The 7,826-nt window shown below is 46.1% G+C and overlaps 1 long non-coding RNA gene and 1 other non-coding gene across 2 annotated transcripts; one reads left to right on the forward strand and one right to left on the reverse strand.

Annotated features, from left to right (window-relative positions):
* Nucleotides 1–1,254, reverse strand: LOC132866560 (uncharacterized). The gene is made up of 3 exons (XR_009650587.1): nucleotides 876–1,254; nucleotides 731–798; nucleotides 1–637 (listed from the first exon to the last, which is right to left on the reverse strand). It is a non-coding gene; the product is annotated as an uncharacterized LOC132866560 (long non-coding RNA).
* A 1,640-nt stretch (nucleotides 1,255–2,894) lies between these two features.
* trnap-agg (transfer RNA proline (anticodon AGG)) lies at nucleotides 2,895–2,966 on the forward strand. Its single transcript has one exon. It is a non-coding gene; the product is annotated as a tRNA-Pro (tRNA).
* Nucleotides 2,967–7,826: the final 4,860 nt, after the last annotated feature.

The raw sequence follows: 7,826 nt of genomic DNA on the forward strand, positions 1-7,826 counted from the left end.
ATATAAAATGATCTTATTCTGATCAGAAGTAGAACACAAATGGATACATATTACCAGATACACATTACCAGAGATACAAAATGATCTTACTGTTATCAGAACTACAACACAAATGGATATTACTCTATCGAAATGTCTACATTTCAATGGGATAAGACTGATGCCAAGGTAAATGTACGAGAGAGAGAGAGAGAGTGTTTGTGTGTGAGAGAGAGAGAGAGTGAGTGAGTGAGAGAGAGAGAGACATTTAGTGACAGGCAATACAGTGGTTGAGAGACAGATACAGAGGGATTGAGAGTTTGTAAAGGATGCAGCCAGTACATTATTGAAATGTCCTTAATCTTCAAAATTCCATTGTTCATCTATCACCATTCCATAATGGGGTGTAGGTGGGTGGGTGAGAGAGTGTTTGTGTGAGAGAGAGAGAGTGTGTGTTTGTGTGTGTGGTGCGGTGCGGTGCGGGGGGTAGAGAAAGAGAGAGGTATGAGTTTTTAAAGGTTGCAGCCAGTACATTACTGAAAAGTCCTTAATCTCCAAATGTCCATTGTTCATCATAATCATATGAGAAAGAAAGTCCTACTTGTTGCTGGCTTCTCCAAAGTAGAGAAAGGTGGTGTGCAGAGGTATGGAACCCAAACTACAATAAACAACACAGCATTATAACAAAACAACTCAATACACTTTTTTCTTTGATCTATGAACACAAGTAATCCTTTGTCAAATCACATACCTTGTTCAGCAAGGGCTCACTGGCAGAAGTTGTTGTCCATCCATCTTGTCTCTTATTATCTTTCACTACTGTGACACAAGACAACAGCAAATCAATCATGGAACAGTAGAAATAAATACCCAAAATGTATTGTTAAAATGAATACCTTCTCTTTGTCCCTGTCTTCCATTTCTTTGTCTGTACCCCTGTTTTTCTTCATCTGTGTGTCTGTTTTGCCTTTATGTTTCGGGTCTCCCTCTCTCCTTTGTGCCTTTCTTGCTTGTCTCTTCTCCATGTACTTCTCCTGGCCTTCATCATCTATATAATCCTATTGTTATTGTCTTTCTGGTCTCCAGAAAAGAGTGTAAAAGTGGTAGAAAGTCAACTGCTGCCATGATGCCGCTGCAACTAAAACCGTCAAGCTATGACTGATACCTTTCCCCCCAGTCACAGTTTGAATCAATATCCACTTATGCTCTAACTTGCAACAATAAAAAGATTGCTTTAAAGTTGCTTCTTGAAAAAGGTTGCATATTTGACCGACAGCTATAATAATTAGATTGATTTGAATAAATAAAATAAACAGGCTACTTCAGCTACTACTCTTGATATTCCAGATTATACATAAAAAAATGTAATTTGAAAAATGTAGTTAGTTTCAGAAGTGCAGCTGCATTCTTTTTGCTTTGTGCCCTTTTTTTTCGTTTAGCGCAACCACTCTCATAACTGTGCTTCATCCTGTTTACAGTTCCCTCTGCTTTGGTTTGAATTTCCGTCGCACACCTGTCTACGTCGTCAGATCATGGACTAGTCCAATGTAAAACAACCAGGGGTGTGTGTGTGCTGGGACAAATACTGTATACACATGAATTCGATATTTTGGTGTGTTTTTCCATTTATATCACTGACTACTTAATATCAGAGACAAATTAAGATTACATATATATTGTTTGGTGTTTACCGTAACGGGGCTGACTGTTAGGGGCCCCAAAATTTTGGGGCCCTAGGCAACCACCTTGGTTTGCCTAATGGTAAGTCCGCCCCTGGTGGGCGGCCAAAAAAGTTCGGGAACCGCTGGTCTAGGGGTATGATTCTCGTTTTGGGTGCGAGAGGTCCTGGGTTCAACTCCTGGACAAGCCCAAGTTTTACCTTAAATGGTCAATCTGGACTGGGGTATCAGGGATTTCACGTGGCTGAATTGTTCTTCAAGTGCTCATCTAATGAAAGTTACGTCAGAAGATGTAATGTGTGTGATGTGCTCAAATACACTGTAAAGTTGCCAGATAAATAAAAAAGTTGTTTTGAAAAATGATTTTTTGCATCTGAATTCTGTTCCAAAAATCACTAAAAGCTCGTCCGCCATTATTAGTTCACAGCGATTTACAGGTCGGCGGCGCTGCACGCGTGACATCATTTGCGCCAGTCTGTTCTTTGGTTTCCACATGGACTCTATCCTATTCTCTGCAGTGGCATGCGTTCTTGATACCGAGTCTTTTGAAAAAGACACAGAAGCTCTTCAAATTTATCCTCAATCATTGGCTTTTTTGTATTAGGATGACATCGAACCTTTTGCCACGGAGAAAGAAGCGGACGGATTTTTTTTTCCTAATTTATTTATTATTTTAAAGTTTGGCTCGTTGGTCTAGGGGTATGATTCTTGCTTAGGGTGTGAGCGGTCCTGGGTTCAACTCACGGATGAGCCCAGGTTTTACCTTAAATGGTCAATCTGGACTGGGGTATCAGGGATGTCACTTGGCTGAATTGTTCAAGTACTCATCTAATGAAAGTTACATCAGAAGATGTAATGTGTGTGATGTGCTCAAATACACTGTAAAGTTGCCAGATAAATAAAAAAGTTGGTTGAAAAATTACTTTTTGCATCTGAATTCTGTTCCAAAAATCACTAAAAGCTCGTCCGCCAAATGTTCACAGCAATTTACAGGTCGGCGGCGCTGCATGCGTGACATCGTTTCCCCCAGTCCGTTCTTTTGTTTCCACACGGACTCTATCCTATTCTCTGCAGTGGCATGCGTTCTTGATACCGAGTCTTTTGAAAAAGACACGAAAGCTCTTAAAATTCGTCCTCAATTGTTGGCTTTTTGTATGAGGATGACATCGAACTTTTTGCCACAGAGAAAGAAGCGGATGGATTTTTTTTTCCTAATTTTTTTTTTTTAAAACATTTGGCTCGTTGGTCTAGGGGTATGATTTTTGCTTAGGGTGCAAGAGGTCCTGGGTTCAACTCCCAGACGAGCCCAGGTTTTACCTTAAATGGTCAATCTGGACTGGGGTATCAGGAATTTCACTTTAGTGCATCATTCTGAAAGTGCTAGTCTAATGAAAGTTACATCAGAAAATCCCTGCCTAACAGTAAAAAAATGTCCTATTTTACAGACATTTTTTACTGTTTTGCAAAACAGAAAGGGTCCACATGGTCCTTATTGGTTCTGTTAGAACGAGAAAAGTTTGGTAGTTCCTGCCACTCCAGCACTGAAAGGGAAAGTAAGTGTCTATTTACTGCCATTATTGAGCCTTGTATAAAACTTCAGAACTGCTATCAGTGAAAAGGATAAAAGACTAAGGACAACTCATAAATTCAAGCAACAGGCTAAACGCAAGCTTGACCCTTACTGTGTGGTGAGCACTTTGGGATGGAGCTTCTGACTTCTGTTTCCAGATGGTAGGAACTGCTCTGCGTAGCAGATGAAGCTCAAATCTTTCTGTGTGAATCTGCCTCACAAATTTATCTTTTTTAAAATGTATGGAACAGACACCAGACCGTCCTGTCGGCTTGAAGTCACCACTCTTTGTTTGTACAAATCAAACCCATTCATTCCACAAGTGTCCTGCTGACTTTGGGCTATAATGGATCAACATTCTGCTTTTTTTAATCAGCTTCACTTGAACAGCCTTGAAAGATACACCTCTTAGGAGACATACTTTAGTTTTAGTTTTATTATGTAACGAAAAAAATCTTTAAAAACGTGCTACACTTTGCAAAGCAGACGAAGCCAGAAATGCCGCAAACTTGCAAGCGTTTCAAATATGACGCCACTTCCTGTGAATTAACAGTAACTTACCAGGAAGGTGTTCATGTAATGGCGGACTCAAAGAGCCAAACTTACCGACTAAACAGAACATTTTCCCAGTCTCGTATTAAAATACAATTTAGAAAGTTAACTATTTAATATGGGGCGGCACGGTGGTTTAGCAGTTAGCACTGTTGCCTCACAGCAAGAAGGTCCTGGGTTCAAGTTTCCGTGGCTGGTGAGGGCCTTTCTGTGTGGAATTTGCATGTTCTCCCCGTGTCTGCGCGGGTTTCCTCCAGGTGCTCTGGTTTCCCCCCATAGTCCAAAGACATGCAGGTTAGGCTAATTGGTGGCTCTAAATTGACTGTGAGTGTGAATGGTTGTTTGTCTCTGTGTCAGCCCTGTGATGACCTGGTGACTTGTCCAGGGTGTACCCTGCCTCTCACCCATAGTCAGCTGGGATAGGCTCCAGCTTGCCTGCGACCTTGTAGAATAGGATAAGCGGCTACAGATATTGGATGGATTGAACTATTTAATATGTCTCATTTTATGAGGTATAATTTCCAGGGGCAATGTCATTTTCATAAGACTTGCACTTTAAGAATTTCAAATCCCAGAGGACCCCTTGGTCTCTAACAGAGGGTGGTTTTGCTTGGACATTTTTCAAGTAATCCCCCTTTTCATAGAATTTGCAATTTCAGGATTACTCTGCCTTTTGGATATACATATAAGCATATCAATTTCCACAATAAGAACCTACAAACTCTTGATGTCAGCACTGCTTTGTAATGACACCAGTGCTCACAGACATCACTTGGCTCTCTGAAGACAAAAGTACAAATAATGTCCATTGTGCTGGAGTAAGGTTTGAACTGAATGCTAAATGATTTTAGTCCTTTCTATGGTACCCAGAGTCATATCGATGTTCCAGCTGTTGTGCAACCGGAAATGAATTAAAATCCAAGACTTATACTTGGGTGGCACGGTGGTGTAGTGGTTAGTGCTGTCGCCTCACAGCAAGAAGGTCCTGGGTTCGAGCCCCGGGGCCGGCGAGGGCCTTTCTGTGCGGAGTTTGCATGTTCTGCCCGTGTGGGTTTCCTCTGGGTGCTCTGGTTTCCCCCACAGTCCAAAGACATGCAGGTTAGGTTAACTGGTGACTCTAAATTGACCGTAGGTGTGAATGGTTGTCTGTGTCTATGTGTCAGCCCTGTGATGACCTGGTGACTTGTCTAGGGTGTACCCCGCCTTTCGCCTGTAGTCAGCTGGGATAGGCTCCAGCTTGCCTGCGACCCTGTAGAAGGATAAAGCGGCTAGAGATAATGAGATGAGATGAGACTTATACTTGTCAGGAAATGGGCAGGTAACATCTCTGCGGACCCCATCACACCCTGGTCACAATCTGTTTAATCTTCTCCCCTCAGGGAGGCGATATAGATCACTGTATGCTAAAACAACCAGACACAAGAATAGTTTCTTCCCTCAGGCTGTCTCTGTGATGAACAGCTAAAATCCACATTCATATATCAGTAATATCACTTGTGTTAGGGTTTTGCTGGGATTCGAACCTGGTTCGTTGGTGTGATAATCCAGCAAACCCCCACTAGGCCACCAGGGGGATGACTCAAATGCAGAGGCGTGAGGCGGAAGTAGAAAAAGAATCAAAAGGTTTATTTAAACTATATACACTATATACAGGGCAAAACAAAAGACAAAAAAAAAAAAACAAAGAGTATAATCCAAAAGAAAAGCAAAGTGCAAAAATTCAAAAGCTAAGAAGATCAAAAAACACAGTACAAAGGAAACTGGAGATAAACATAACAGCACAAAGACTCCGTGACAAGAGGACTGAACTCAGGGGTATAAATAGTCAAACTAATTAAGGACACAGGTGAAGATAATTAGGCAATTAACACAAACACAAAACACAGGAACAGTGGCGGCCTCTAGAGGCCAAAATAAACATGACATGAAAAGGAAATAACAGCGGCCTCTAGAGGCCAAAACAGTCCTAGTCCTAACAGGACCCCCCCCTCTAGGAGCGTCTCCTGACGTTCCCAGGGCGATCCGGATGGGCCGAATGGAAGTCCCGACATAGTTCTTTATCAAGGACATCCCGAGCAGGAACCCAGCAGCGCTCCTCAGGACCATAGCCCTCCCAGTCCACCAGATATTGCAACCCGCCGCGGACCCGGCGGGAGTCAAGCAGGCGATTCACAGTGAACACAGTCTGCCCCTGGAAGATGCGGGGGGGTGGGGGGTTCCTAGGGGCAGGGGCATACGTAGACGTCAGTATGGGCCGTAACAGGGAAACATGGAAAGTGGGGTTGATCCTCAGAGTCCGGGGCAACTGGAGCCGGTAGGAGACAGGGTTCACCCTGCGCACCACCTTGAAGGGGCCAATGTAGCGAGGAGCAAGCTTGCGGTTCTCCACCCGCAGTGGAAGGTCCTTAGTGGACAGCCAAACACGCTGCCCAGGGCGGAAAGCGTGTGCAGGTCTTCTATGGCGGTTGGCCTGAGTCTGGTTGGTTCTGGAGGTCTGTATGAGGGTCTTCCTGACCTTGCTCCAGGTCTTGCGACACCGTCTCACATATTGGTTGACCGAGGGCACCCCCGCGTCCTCCTCCTGGTCCGGGAACAGAGGTGGCTGGAACCCGAATTGGCACTGGAATGGCGACAGCTTGGTGGCCGATGACTGCAGGGTGTTGTGGGCGTACTCCGCCCATGGCAGCCAGGTGCTCCACGATGTCGGGTTATCCATAGCCAGGCCTCGCAGGGTGGTTTCCAGGTCCTGGTTGAGCCTCTCCGTCTGACCATTGGACTGTGGGTGAAACCCAGAGGAGAGGCTGGCAGTGGCTCCGATGACCTTGCAGAACCCGTGCCACACTCGGGAGGAGAACTGGGGCCCTCGGTCTGAGACGATGTCCTGTGGAAGACCAAAGACTCGGAAGACATGATTAAACAAAAGTTTCGCAGTTTCAAGAGCAGAGGGGAGTTTGCACAGTGGTATGAAGCGGCAGGCCTTGGAGAATCTGTCAACTAAGACCAAAATGACCGTGTTACCTTGTGACTCAGGGAGACCCGTGATAAAGTCGACTGCCACGTGGGACCAGGGACGCCGGGGAATGGTCAGAGGATGCAGGAGACCCTGGGGACGCTGTCGTGGGTTCTTGGTTCTGGTGCAAACCTCACAGGACAGGACAAATGACCTTACTTCCTTCTCCATGTTAGGCCACCAGAAGCGTCTTTTCAGGAAGTCTAGGGTCCTCCGAGCTCCCGGGTGGGCGGTGAGAGGGGAAGAGTGACCCCACTGGAGAACCTTGGCCCGGGCTTGATGTGGGACGTACAAGAGGCCTGGTGGCCCCGTCCCAGGACCGGGGTCCTGGCGTTGGGCTCGTCGGACAGCCTCCTCAATACCCCAGCGGACAGGGGCCACAATCCGGGACACAGGGATAATAGGCCCGACTTCATTCTCCCTGTTAGTGGCAGAGAACAGTCTGGACAGTGCGTCAGGTTTGGTGTTCTTGGAGCCGGGGCGGTATGAGAGGGTGAAGTCAAACCGACTGAAAAACAGGGCCCACCTAGCCTGTCGAGGGTTCAGTCTCTTGGCTTGCTGGAGGTACTCCAGGTTCTTGTGGTCAGTCCAAACCAGGAATGGATGTTGTGCTCCCTCCAGCCAGTGCCTCCACTCCTCAAGGGCCAGTTTGACCGCTAGCAGTTCTCGATCCCCCACATCGTACCGGGACTCAGCAGGACTCAGGCAGTGGGAGAAGTAAGCGCAGGGGTGCAGCTTTCCTTCCGAACGTTGAGAGAGCACCGCGCCGACACCACTGTCCGAGGCGTCCACCTCCACGATGAATGGTTGGGAGGTGTCCGGGAGAACCAGAATGGGTGCCGTGCAGAAGCGGTCCTTGAGGTCTTTGAACGCCTTTTCTGCCTGAGGAGACCAGCCATAAGATCCACCTGTCCCTTTGGTGAGGTCTGACATGGGTGCTGCCACAGAACTGAAGTTCCTGATGAACTTGCGGTAGAAGTTAGCGAATCCTAAGAACCGCTGAACCTCCTTAACGGACTTGGGAGTAGGCCAATCC

Source organism: Neoarius graeffei, chromosome 18, assembly GCF_027579695.1.
Source record: "Neoarius graeffei isolate fNeoGra1 chromosome 18, fNeoGra1.pri, whole genome shotgun sequence".
NCBI classification, from domain to species: Eukaryota; Metazoa; Chordata; class Actinopteri; order Siluriformes; family Ariidae; genus Neoarius; species Neoarius graeffei.